Here is a 13,914-nt window from a genome sequence, read left to right on the forward strand (position 1 = left end):
ATTTTTGGGTGTGGTTGGGAGGAAAATAGTGGAAACGGTGCTGTTATGATTCTTACAAGGTACTAAGATAGTGGAATTGATGGAGACAATAATTATCTAATTTAGCATGGTTCAGTATGATTGATCTGACCCTACAAGGAGATGTTATGGGCCAGAACCTGAAACAAGGTACTGAGTGGAATTGAGGAGACAATGGTAAAATCTAGTTTAGCATTGATTTAATCCTACAACAAATAATGGTTTCCTAGTGATATAATGATTGGTGGATACTTAGTGTGGGGCATATAAGCAAGAAGCTCTCAGGGCCAAAGGGGACTCTGGGAGATTGAGAAGCCAGGATTCAGTTGGGCAGAATGAAGGAAGACAGAGAAGTGGTGGCAGGCTGTCCTGAGGAGAATACTGAAACCAAGATCCGGAAGGCCTGCAGAAAACTAGCCAAGCTCCAAGTGAAGGAGATAAGATTTGGAAAGAGACAGTAAAGGGATTTGGACTTTTAATCCCTGGCTGCATTTGAGATGATTATTACTCTGAACTGAAACTAAGGCTGCCTCCAGAAGCCCCCCAAGAAACCTGCTGCCAGAAAACATTATATTTAGAGAAGAATGCTTACATGGTGCCTTAGACAAGAGGCTAGTTTCTTTTCCCTTTCTTCTTCTGGAATATCAGTGTAATAAATTTCATATTCTTTACAAATCTACAGGAGAGCTTTTTAAAAGGATTTTTTAGGATTTTGAATGTTTGAAGAAAGAAACTAGTAGATAGAAATTGAAGAGAATTTAGCCAATTATCATATATTAAAAGATTACTGCATCCCAGACTGAAAAGAGGGGTTCATTGAAGTTGTAATCTGCTGGAGAAGATGGGATAGTAGGTACATATAAAGGGATTGGCTTGGAAAGGATAAGGATCTTCCCATTTCCAGAGACTGGTTAAAGGAGGCAAAAGAAGAGGATGATATTGGATTATCTCCAATCATGATGAAAGATTTGTGTGTTTTTGATTGATCAAAAATAGTCACCATGCCAAATTTCTAAGGCATTTTTCTTTTTTTGCTGAGGCAATTAGGGCTAAGTGACTTGTCCAGGGTCATACACTTAGGAAGTGTTGGGTATCTGAGATCACATTTGAACTCAGGTCCTCCTGACTTCAGGTTTGAAAAGAAGAGAATGAGAGCAGTAAGAGCTCATAGTGAATGGCTTCCATTTTCTCAGAAAAATTAACTTCCACAATTAAGAAAATGGGGAAAAGGCAAATGAAGAAGGCTCAAGGAACAAAGAAATCTGGAATAGTGTCTGTGCAATGCAATGACACTTGAATTAAGAGAAATGCTATATATAAACCTTGCTGCAAGGTGGGCCCTATTGAGATAACATTAGTGTATAGTGTACACTGTCACCATTGTTGCTTGATTTACTCCAACTCTAAGACCAGCCCTCTTTCCACACTGCCCATCAAGCCAAGATCTTTGTTCTCTTTTCCTTCTTACCCAGTACTAGGGTGGCTTCAGAATCTAAGCAGAGAGGAAGGGCTGCCTGGAATTCAAAGAAAGAGGAAGGGGATGGTGAGAACCACCAGCCAACATCAAGTCACCATGGTGGTTTTGAGATGGATACAATCATTGAGCCCATTATCTTAAGCTATTACTTCCTCTACCATTTATCAGATGTTATGAAGGGCTTTACTCTCCCCAAAGGAGCCAGAGTTGCAAAGAACTTCCACTGGAAAGGCTGCTCCTGAGGAGGAGATAGGAGGCATAGAGGGAGAATCTCTGAATGTAACATACCAGAAACCCAGTGCCTCATGTTGAATAGGTTAAGGTATTGGGGGAGATCTGGAGACTCAGCTGGGGATGGATGGTCGAGACAATGAGTCTTCAGCAAACCGGAATCGAGATTTAGATATGGAAAAGATATTAGAATTACTGTTACTACCACAGATTCATGATGGCTGCTGCCTGCTGGCCTGAAGTACAATGCCCAGTATAGCATCGCCCTCTTCTACCCAACTTCCGGTTTCATAATATGGACATTCGACATTCACGTTTCTTCAAAATTCATGATTTCCTCCATCTTTTGAAATGTCACAACCTTCTCCTTTATCCCACTTTAACCACAGGCCAAAGGTCATCACCTGGATCTCATGATTGCTCACAATCATTCTAGCTGATCATTACCTCCAATCATGATGAAAACTCTTCAGTCATTACTATCAAAGACAAGGGAAAGATGTGTGTATTTTTGACTGATCAAATGCCATCATGCCAAATTTCTAAGGCATTTTCCTTTTTTGCTGAGGCAATTGGGGCTAAGTGACTTGCCCAGGGTCACACAGCTAGGAAGTGTTAGGTGTCTGAGACCAGAATTGAACTCAGGTCCTCCTGACTTCAGGGCTGGTGCTCTACCCACTGCACCATCTAGCTGCCACTCTAAGGCAGTTCTTTTTTTTTTAAAAATTGCCAATGTGGAGATTAAAGCTCAGAAACCTCAAGTTCCTTAACCATGATCACACAGAGTACATATAACAAAACTCAGACTTCCCCAGATCTCTAGACTCTAAGATTAGTGCTCTTTCCTTACTGCCCATAAAGTCAACATCTTTGTTCTTTTTTCTTTTTTCCCACAGCACAAGGGTGGCTTTTGAGTCGGAGCAGAGAGGAAGGGCTGCCTCAAATTTAGAGAAAGAGGAAAAGGGATGGTGAGAACCACCATCCTCCCTTAACCATGGAGTTTTTGAGATGGATGAAATCATTGAGCCCAGTGTCTGAAGCTTTTACTTCCTCTACCTTTCATCAGATGATATGAAGGGCTCTGTTCTCCCAAAAGGACCTAGAGTTGGGAAGAACTCCCACTGGATGGGCTGCTCCTGAGGAGAAGATGGACAGAGGAAGACTCTCTGAAAACATGACTCCAAAAAACATGGTGCCTAATGAAGAAAAGGGTAAGGTATTGGGGGAGATCTGAAGATTCAGCTGGGGATGGATGGTGGACACAATGAGTCTTCAGCAAATCAGAATCAGAGATTTAGATATGGAAGAGACATCAGAGGCATCAGGAGCAAATCTTTCATTTTACAGATGAGGAAATGGAGGTACGGACAGGTTAATTGACTTTCCCAGAGGCCCACAGTTAGTAAGCAGTTGGACTAGGATACAGAACAAAGCGGTCTTCCAAGATCCCCTATCTATATCTTGTAAGGGCATAATTACTTGCATATTGTTTTCTCTATGAGAATTTAAATTCCATGATGACAGGGATTCTTTTGTCTTTGTCAAGGTTGATTTTTTTGGACGCCTGATCAACGACACCATAGATTGATAGTAAATTAAGTCTGATTCAGGAGTCAGAGGTCAGGATAAAAAAGGGGGAGAAAATAGAGTAAAGTCTAGCAATGTGTCTGGAAGAGGTTCATTAATCACCTTACTTTTCCTCTACATTTCACCCTCACTTCCTTTTACCTTCTTCTCCCCCAGCAAGATAGAGGGTGTCCAGAGGAGAACCATCAGGATGGTGAAGGGTTTTCAGTACATGTCATGTAAAGACCAGCTGAAAGAACTGGACATGGGGCTTGATGTGGATGACTAGAACTGCAGTGGGGAAACAATGAAGAAAGAAGTGATTTTTGAGCATAAGAACATCACAAATAAAGGCAATGAGATAGAAGATTGCCCCATGTACACAGTCAAAGAGTGGAGATGGAGCAAAGAATGGGCCAAGTTCGATTGAAGTATAGGATGTATCAAGGGGACTAATTTGGGGTGAATATAAAATGAGGGTGGGACAGATTGTAAAGGACCTTGAATACCATATAGGTTTAAGTTGAGAAAGTAAAGAAAAAACTGTAGGTAAGTATTATCTCGTGCATAAATCAGATACAAATATAAAGAAGAAACAAAATATACCTATAATTGTAGTTAACATTTACGTTACATTTAAGGTTGGCCAAGTACTCATTTATTTTATTAGATAAATAACTTCTGGCAAGACCTTGACTATGGGTCTAACTTAGGAATATTGTAAGGCAGTGGAAAGTGCTGTAGATTTAGACTTAAGGGACCTGGGTCCAAACTCCACCTATGGCATTTACTATCTCGGGATCTTGGGCAAGATTCTTCACATATCTGGGCTTCAGTTTCCATATCACCCAAATAAGGATTGGGTTGGATTATTTTCTCTCTTCTAGACCTAAAATTCTGATCTTAAAGTCAACACATGGAATTGACAGAGATACTGAGTGGGCTTTGTTTTGGAAGCCCCAGCCTCCAGATCCTGCTAATGGCTCTTTTCTCTCTTTCCCTTATCTAGCCTTCAGGAAGCTAAGGATCATCCAAACTGTCCTGTCACTCTTGGTTCTTGCTCTGGCTGCCGCTCTTAAAGTTGTGGTTATTCTATGTAAGTTCTCACCCTGTCACCACGGTTTACAGAGTTTCTGGCCTTAAATTAACTCTTTGTCTGCTCAGATTGGGAGCAGATCTAGGGAGGGAGCAGTCTAGACTTTATGGGGATGATTAGGCTCTAGGCCCTCTGATCATTCTTCTGAGATGAAAAAGGCAGAGACACATGGAATTCTAATAAATCAGGCGCTTATTTAATGCCAGGTGCTAAGCATTCTGCCCACCAAATTCAAAGCTGAGAGTTCCTGCTCTCAAGGAGCTGACGTTTGCTTCCTGATAGACTGTAAAGCTGGGGGTTACAGGTATTGATTTAAGGGCCCAGTTGTCAGGCTGCTGATCATTACTGCCCTTTCCTCTCCATTGCTTTGTCTCCCAGCTTTTAATCAACCACATTCTGTTGCAACAATTCTCTCTCTGTGTCTCTATCTGTCTCTCTCTGTTTCTTTTTCTCTGTCTCTGTCTCTTTCTCTGTCTCAGTCTCTCTCTGTATCTTTGTCTTTCTCAGTCTGTCTCTCTTTCTCTGTCTCTATCTCTCTGTCTGTCTTTGTCTCTGCCTTAGTCTCAGTCTCTCTGTCTCTGCCCCTTTAAAAAATCTGGAGATCATGCCATAATCTCTCAGGCCCCTAGAGTCTTCTCCTCTGATGCTTCATGGAATTTAAATTGAATAAAACATTAGGAGAATATTCATAATAGCTCAGAGCCCCAGTTAAGAAAATAGCTAACATTTAGGCAAATGTTTTGTGTCTTGCCTCTGATTTAAATGAATGCTCTGTGGTCTCTTTTTCTCCTCGTTCTTGCTTCTCTCTCAAGAAATCCTAGCTCAAAGGTTCTCCGAGAGTAATATTGTCCATGGCGCACATCTCTACTACTTTTCCTGTGGCAACATGTCTTGGAATGATGCTGAGTAGTCCTGTGTGTCGAGGGGCTCCCACCTGACTTCAGTGACCTCAGTGGGAGAACAGGTCAGTGATGTCCTGGAAGTGGGAGGCAGAGAGGTCAGTAAGATAGGCGTCTGTGGGCGGCTTGCTTTGCCTCTATGATAGTGTACAGGGTACTCAGACATTCTCTTTGTAATGGTCTGGTACCTTTCCTTCCTTTCATAACCAAAGTCCTAGAATAATGCTCCCATCTGCTGCACCCCCACTTCCTTTGTAGTGTGGCTTCCACTGAATCATCCACTTGCTCTCTCCCAAATTGCCAGTCTCATGACTTGCCAAGACTAGTGGCCCTTTCTCCATCTTCAGCTTTCTTGGCTTCTCTCCACTTCTTAACACTTTTGATCACTCCCTTCCTTTGTACACTCTCTACTCCTTGAATTCTATGGCATTGCTCTCCTCTGGGTTTTCGCTTAGCTATCTGGTTGCTTCTTAGTAGTTTCTTTTATGGACTACTATCAATGCTTCTCAGAATCAACTTATTTAAAATAGAATTTATTATATTTTGCCCTAACCTTATTCTCTTTCCAAATGGATAGAATGTAAATACCATAAGAATAGAAGCTATTTTATTTCTGCATTTGCATAATCAGGGTCCATTGTAGGATCTGGTTCTTAGTCAACCAGTCAATCAGTAAGCATTTTTTAAGCACCTACTATGTGCCTAGCACTATGTTAAATACTGCTATCTTAGTAAATGTTTTTGGAGTGATAGAATATAAAACAACTTTGAAGACAGAGATTAATTTCTGTTTCCAACACCATGTACACTGGACCACAAGTTTACAGATAGAAATTCATCATAGTAAATCTTTAATAAATGCTTCTTTATTGATTGTTCAAGGAAACAGTCACACAGCATCAGAGATGGGTTCTGAACCCATGGCCTCTGACTCTAAGAGTAGTGTTCTTTCCACTGTGCCATACTACCTCTTTTAACTAGTCAAGGATAGCTGATGGATTGTCCAAAGGCTGCACCGATACCCATAGCAGGGCCTCCAATGGGAAGGGGTCAGCTCTCCACAGGGCTTGTGTTGACATGGATGAGAATCTCACAGAATGAGAGGGCCCCTGCTCTGTCCCAATAGAGATCTCCAGTGCATGGGCATATGGCAGCTTAGAATCTTTGTGAGGGAATTAAGGAAATTTGGACAGGCCCTCCTGCTCCAGATGGGACTTTATTTCACATTCACACTTCCTTTATATGCTGAGGAACCTGTATCAGATATTACTACACTTGCAGCAGCTTCTGCCCAATCTGATCACACAACGGACTCACATTCACTGTGACATTGCACAAGGGCCGGGAAATTACGGGCCTTCAGACTGATAGTAGCCATAGAGATCATCTTGTTTTGTAGATGAGAAAGTGAGGTCCAGAGAGGATAAGTGTCTTTCTTTTGGAAACAAAGGTAGTAAGAACAGCAAGAGAGTGAGAGGCAGGGTGATATAGTGGGTACGCTGCTGGGCTTGGTCAGGAGAACTTGGACTCAAATGCTAGACATGATACTAGCCAGGTTAATTATGGACAAGGCATTTCACTCTGCTGAGCTATAATTAACTCATTTGTACAATGTAATCATAATATCTGCATCCTTGATTTAATATACAAATGACAGCATCTGCAAAGTGTTTTGTAGCCTTTAATGCACTGTATAATTGTTAGCTATTATCACATATCTCAGTTTTCCAGCTAAGCCCTCTCTCAGCCTTGCTCTGGTGGCCGGATCAGTCTCCTCTCCTACCTCTTCCTCACCCAGCAGCTGCCCGTTCCCCAGGCTTTTATTGTTCAAGAATTTTTCAATGATATCCAACTCTTTGTGATCCCACTGGAAGATTTTCTTGGTAAATTTATACTGATCTTGTTTGCCATTTCCTTTTCCAGTTCATTTGACAGATGAGGAAACTGAGGCAAACAATGTTAAGTGACTTGTCTGGGGTCACACAGTCAGTACGTGTCTGAGGTGAGATTTGAACTCAGGTAGATGAGTTCAAAGCCTGACATAGCACCACCTAGCTGCCCTTCTGCAGGCTAGAGCAAGTGAAATAAGTGTGAGCCCATCACATGATCTAGCCCCCCTCCTTTTACTCTGCCTTCCCTTAGAGAGGGGCCTAGGTCTCAGTCCTCAGTCCCTGGGAACCTTATCTCTAAGAGAAACATGGGTTTTTCCCTATATCTCAGGGGCAGAGTGTGAGGGAGGGGAGGGCTCAGACCTTTGGAATCAGCATTCCATGGCTCTGTTGACCCTTATAGTTTGTTCCTCAGGCAGGGCTCTACAGGTACCTGGGACAGCTCCATGGACTACCTGGTACCTCTGGCTTGTGATACATATTTATTTGACCTTACTTAAGGTAGCCCCTTAGCAAAGTGGTGCAAACCGCTAACCCCTCTGTCTCAGGAAAGGGGGGAGAAGCAGCCAAGTTCGTTCTCTCTCTCTCTCTCTCTCTCTCTCTCTCTCTCTCTCTCTCTCTCTCTCTCTCTCTCTCTCTCTGTCTCTCTCTCTGTCTCTCTCTCTCTCTCTCTCTCTCTCTCTCTCTCTCTCTCTCTCTCTGTCTCTCTCTCTCTCTGTCTCTCTCTCTCTCTCTGTCTCTCTCTCTCTCTGTCTCTCTCTCTCTCTCTCTCTCTCTGTCTCTCTCTCTCTCTGTCTCTCTCTCTCTCTCTGTCTCTCTCTCTCTCTCTGTCTCTCTCTCTCTCTCTCTCTCTGTCTCTCTCTCTCTCTCTGTCTCTGTCTCTGTCTCTCTCTGTCTCTGTCTCTGTCTCTCTGTCTCTCTCTGTCTGTCTCTGTCTGTCTTTGTCTCTCTGTCTCTCTCTGTCTGTCTCTGTCTGTCTTTGTCTCTCTCTCTCTCTCTCTCTCTCTCTCTTTCTACCTCTCTGTCTCTGTCTCTTTCTGTCTGTCTGTCTGTCTCTGTCTTTGTCTCTCTCTCTCTCTGTCTCTCTCTCTCTCTCTGTCTCTGTCTCTTTCTGTCTCTGCCTCTCTCTCTGTCTCTCTGTCTCTGTGTCTCTCTTTCTGTCTTTCTTTCTGTCTCTCTCTGTCTCTCTGTCTGTCTCTGTCTCTCTGTCTCTCTCTCTGTCTCTCTGTCTCTCTCTCTTTCTCTCTCTCTCATCTGATATCACATTTTGAACTCAGGACCTCTTGACTTCATGGCTGGTGCTCTATCCACTGCGCCACCTAGCTACCCCCCAACATTCCTTCTTTGAAAGAAGCCTGAATTATATTAGAATATTCGAATGTGGTAGAGTGGAAGTACAGCTGGCCTGGGGATTTGGGAAGCTCCTAGTTCAGACCTTGGGCAAAGTGTTTAACTTCTCAGTACTCCCAGAAGCCGTCTAACATTCTAAGTCCCAAAGGAGTTGCTAATCCACAATTGTGGAGGTCTTTTTCTCATCTGGTTGCTCTCTGCATTAATAAAATTGGAGGCTCAGTGCTTGTTCTTTTTGCCTTGTCCAGTTTGCAGTGCAATGCCTGGCATATGCCAAGAGCTTGACAAATGCGTATTGATTAATTTTTTTATATACATATATTCTTGTATTCACACATACAGGAACGTAGCTGTACACGTGTAAACATAAACATACACATATACAAGTGCACCCCAGTGTTCTTTCAGACTAAGCCTGGCTATATTGCCCCCTCAGGGTTCTATGGGTACCCTCAGGGGATTAGAACGATCCTCCATGTGTTTTAGGGATACCTATACACCAATGGAATATGTACAGACATAGGCACGTGGTGCATGTCTACACTCAAATTTAGACATATACCTTCTTAAAATCACTTACTTCTTGGGTAGAACCAAAAGAACACTCTACACAGCAACAAGAATACGTGATGATCAACTGTGATGGACTCGGCTCTTCTCAACAGTGGGGTGATTCAATAGACTTGGGATGGAAAGAGCCATTCACATACACACAGAGAGAGGACTATGGGGCCTGAATGTGGATCAAAGCATATTAGTTTCCCCATTTTTGTTGTTGTTTGCTTGCTTGTTTTTTTTCCCCTCATTTTTTTCCTTTTTCATCCGACTTTTCTTGTGCAGCAAAATAAATGTGGAAATATGTTTAGAAGAATTGCACCTGTTTAACCTATATTGGAGTGCTTCTTGTCTAGGGAAGGGGGGAGATGGGGAGCAAGGGAGAAAAATATGGAACACAAGGTTTTGCGAAAGTGAATGCTAAAAACTAACTTTGCATGTATTTTGAAAAATAAAAAGCTATTATAAAAAATCACTTCTCACCACATAAGAATTTATATATAGAAAAGGTGCTGATGCTAGATTCTGGATTGGACTAAATAACCAGAAGAGCTCCAACTGGACGTGGACAGATGGCAGCTGATTCAATGAGACTCAAAGCAAGATGTGAGTGAGTGCGGTCTTCCTGTGTGCTTCTTGGCCTTTCTTTGGTAAACAGCCCCCAGGAGACCTCTCCCCAGAGGAAGCCCAAATTTACAGCCAAGTCAGAGTAAGGCAGTTATATGAATTTATAGCACTGTGTGTGTCTCTGCCTTGTGTGAACACATTTGCTATGTTTACACACACACACACACGCACACATACACACACACACACACACACACATACACACACATATATAAAATGCCCTTTCTGTGATCCATGATCTCAGAAAGCCCATTGGCGAGGGCCCACAGCCTGGGCCTTGTGCTTAATAGAATATTTTAAGGGCTCTGAAGGGCCTTGCAGATGGGAATGAGATTAGGAGCATTCTGAATTATGCCTAGAAGAGTTTAGAACATTAATGTCAACCTCAAATAATAATGGCTGCCTCAGGCAGGCCTTTGACTTTGAACAACACAAATGAACAATATCTGTATTTTATTGTACTTTTATTTATTCTGTTAAACAATTCCCCTTTACATTTTAATCTGGTTCTGGCCATACTCTGGAGAGTTACTGCTGCATGTTGATGCCAAATGCATGTTGGACGTCTCTGGTTTAAAGCAACAGGCCACATGGTCCATGTTTTCCCCTGGGCTCTGGCTGTGGGTTGGGCCAGAATGTAGCAGCCTTGGAAATAAAGCTTCCTGAAGCCGATATGACCGGGGCCAAACACAGGGGAAGGAGTCTCCTTTCAATCACTGATATACACGTGGAAATAAAATAATTTATATTATTCTTTTTCCCTCCAGGTTTTGGGCACCAGGGCAGCCAAATAATAGAGAACAAATTGAACATTGTGTCATTTTCTGGACAATTAGTCGCAAGTCATGGAAGGCTAATAATTGCCAGAAGCATTTCAAATTCATTTGTAAGAGAAAATGTGACTCATCTAGGCCATGTAATGGAAACCAAGTTCGTGGGCCGCCTCACCACCATGTTTGGAGCAAAGTGGGTGGACCGGTCAACAAATCAACAAGATCTTATTAAGCATTACCTTCATGTTAAGCACTATACAACCATCTTTCTGTTATCATCCACACCAGCTTTTGGTCTTCATTCTTTCCAACGTAAAGCTATCCCAAAGAAGCCCAGAAGGATTTGGACAGGCTTGATCAGCTGAGCCAAGAGATGCTCTATGCCATCAGGCAGCCATACTGAAACTACACACTGGAGTCAGTCATTCTCTGGAACAACAGACCCATTGCTGTTCCTCCATCATGACGCTCCATCTCTTGATTTAAAGTGTGGCTGACAGTCCCCATGCTTCTTTCTCCCACCTCCTCTCCACATCCTGGCGTCTCTGGATCTCTTCAAGGCTCAGCTAAAGGCCCACTTTCTCCACGAAGTCTTCCCTAGTCTTCCTTAACCTTTGTGTCTTCCCTCTGAGATTATTCCTAGTGAAGCCTGTATATGTCTTGTTTGTACATGACCACTTGCATGTTGTCTCCCGTATAACTTCTTGAGATCATCCATCCACACATACACACATAGATACAGAAATTATATATACATGGTCCTCAGACAAGACAATGAATGCAAATTAATTTCCTCTTCTTGTTCTTTTATCCTTAATGTTCTGTGTACTGTTGCAGAAATGGAAAACAATTCCTGTTTTTTAATAATTCAATAAAAGAATTTGAATGGAAGCTCACTTCTATTTTTCTATATATTGTCCAGAGCCTCGCACTATGATGAGCAGAGTAGGTGATTTTAAAAGTCTGTTGAATGCATGAACTTTAACTTCTCAATCTTTTGTGAATTAATTGACCAAAAGTAACCTTGGTTCTCCTTTTGATCCCCTATTAATGGGGTCATGTTATTGTCCCAGTTGAAGTTCCTTCTGGATCCTCATTTAAAGCCCAGCAAGAACTTGAGAATTGAACCTCTTGAGATACTCACCCAGATTGTCAGTATGACTGACACTGTGTCCCTTGCCCTTGAGCCACCTATGAAGGAAGGAAAGAATAAGAGAGGAGGGAGAAGGGGTGGGGGAAGAGAAGAGAGAAGGAATGACTTGTGACATATTTAACAACAAGTACATTTATCAAGTGCTTACTATATGCTAGTATGGGCAGGCAATGAGATAAATGAGCCAGACTTTGCCTGAAGGAGCTTTTTGTTCAATTATGGTGATAACAGGTTTACAGAGAAGTAAAGACAGGGTAGGCAGGCACACAAATGCGCAAGGATGGGGAAGGGAGAGAAATCAATCACTAGAGAAATCAGGAAAGTCATCTGGAAGGAAGACAGCTTTGGGGTTGAAGTTCAGGGGGGTTTAGAGTGTCTATGAAGCAGAGATGTGGAAAGGGAGCATCCAAAAGGCAGAAAGGGCAGGGGATGGAAAGCTATGTAAAGGGCAGAAGGAGCAGCCATTTTTCCCGGAGCATGGAGCAGCTGGACAGAATAGAAAACCTGAATGAATCTGCAATCTGAAGATCTGGCTTCAAGTAATGATTCTGTCACTCATCATTTATTCAAAAAGTATTTAACTTCTCTGAGTCTTGGTTTTCTTGCTGTAAAATGAAGGAGGGTTTCCTTTGCATCTCTAAAGCCTAGAGTCTCATGTACCTTTCTAATTTCATTAGAAGAATAGCATATAATTCTTATGAACCATACTGCGAAGGGCTAACTAAACAGAATGACTTGTATTGAACCCCTAAGCCAATGGGGAGGTAGAGAAGCTTCTTGGTCAGAGAAATGACATGTTTTCTAACATCAATCTGGATAGATTGGAGCCTAGAGGCAGGGACGTTAATTAAGAGGCTTTGCAATAATTCAGGCAAGAAGTATGTTCTTCAGAGAGTTCTACACTGAGTTTACCACTCACCATTTGCCAGACTATGTGCCTGCTTGGCCAGGAAGGTTCCTATGCTCCTGAGGGATGAAGGAGAAGCCTGTCTGCACCATGAAATTCCTTTGGTAAAGCAATGGGAAATAGGAGGAGAAAGAAAACCTGACAGTTGTTCTTGGGTTGATCCATGAGGAATAAAAAACCAGTTTATTAAGAATAAGATAGGGGAGACACAGATAACTATTCTGGAAAAGACTTAGATTTTTAAAAAATTCTACAAGCTTAGTATGTCGGCATTGTGACAAGGTTGCAAAGAAAGACAATGAGGTCTTGGCTGGCTTTATTCCTTTTGTTATTGTTCATCCTTCATTTTTTTTCCTGAGGCAATTGGGGTTAAGTGACTTGCCCAGGGTCACACAGCCAGGAAGTGTTAAGTGTCTGAAGACAGATTTGAACTCAGGTCCTCTTGAGTTCAGGGCTGGTGCTCTGTCCACTGCACCATCTAGCTGCCCCTGTACCAGCTATTTCAAACCCTCTCCTCTTTCCTCAAGCTCCATGATCATCCTTTACCAACTTTCCCCAGCAGATCATCTCTCCTGTCACTTTATTGAGAACATTAGAATAAAAGCTCCTTGAGGGAAGTGATTGCTTTTGCTTTGTGTCCAATTGCCCACAGTGCCTTGAGATAAAGTCAATGCTCAAATGATAACTGACTGACTTATAGACCGTCATTGAATTAATCTTGAAACCATCTTTTCTGAGCTTTTTTGGTCTGCAGACACTACATCTTCACCCATTCTTTCCTTTTTTGCTCAAGTCTCTGAGAAAGGGGGACCCTCCAAGGCAATTTTTTCTACTTATTTGGCCCTTCCTCTTATCTTCCTCAGTCTAGAAGGAGGCAAAGAATGATTCAGGAGGGGAAAGGCATGGGGAGATATGGAACGAGAAGAGACTTCCTGTTAAACCCATATTGGAGTTTCTGATTAGGAAAGTAAAATATCTATGAACAATTGAGATCCAGGCTGTGATCTGTCTGAGGTGGGGCAGAGGAGAAGCAGATGATGTTTGAGTAGATTGAGGAAATGGAAGGTTAGGAGGCTGAGGGAATATCAGCGTGATTGGGGAAGGCCCCTTCGCCAATGTGAAACCAGAACTTGAGCAGAAGAGAAAGATGATGGGCCAGATGCTGCCCTCCAGGAGAAAGAAGGGACAATGAGCTGTGGGCCAGAGCAGATAGCAGTCTCCATGATTGGCCAAAAAATTATAATGGAGCGAACTTGAAAACAGGAGAGCTTCTGAATGATGGAAAGGAAGAAAGAAAAAGTACTGATTCTGGCCATCATTTTTCCAGTCATCTGGTCCTATTCTAGCTATACTACCACCAAAGCAGTTGTAAC

The 13,914-nt window shown here is 42.4% G+C and overlaps 1 long non-coding RNA gene across 1 annotated transcript; it reads left to right on the forward strand.

The window, feature by feature from the left end:
- Positions 1 to 2,617: 2,617 nt before the first annotated feature.
- On the forward strand, positions 2,618 to 5,341 carry LOC141553149 (uncharacterized). The gene is made up of 3 exons (XR_012485291.1): positions 2,618 to 2,937; positions 4,302 to 4,388; positions 5,201 to 5,341. It is a non-coding gene; the product is annotated as an uncharacterized LOC141553149 (long non-coding RNA).
- Positions 5,342 to 13,914: the final 8,573 nt, after the last annotated feature.

The sequence above is a fragment of the Sminthopsis crassicaudata genome, chromosome 2 (genome assembly GCF_048593235.1).
Source record: "Sminthopsis crassicaudata isolate SCR6 chromosome 2, ASM4859323v1, whole genome shotgun sequence".
In the NCBI taxonomy this organism is placed as follows: domain Eukaryota; kingdom Metazoa; phylum Chordata; class Mammalia; order Dasyuromorphia; family Dasyuridae; genus Sminthopsis; species Sminthopsis crassicaudata.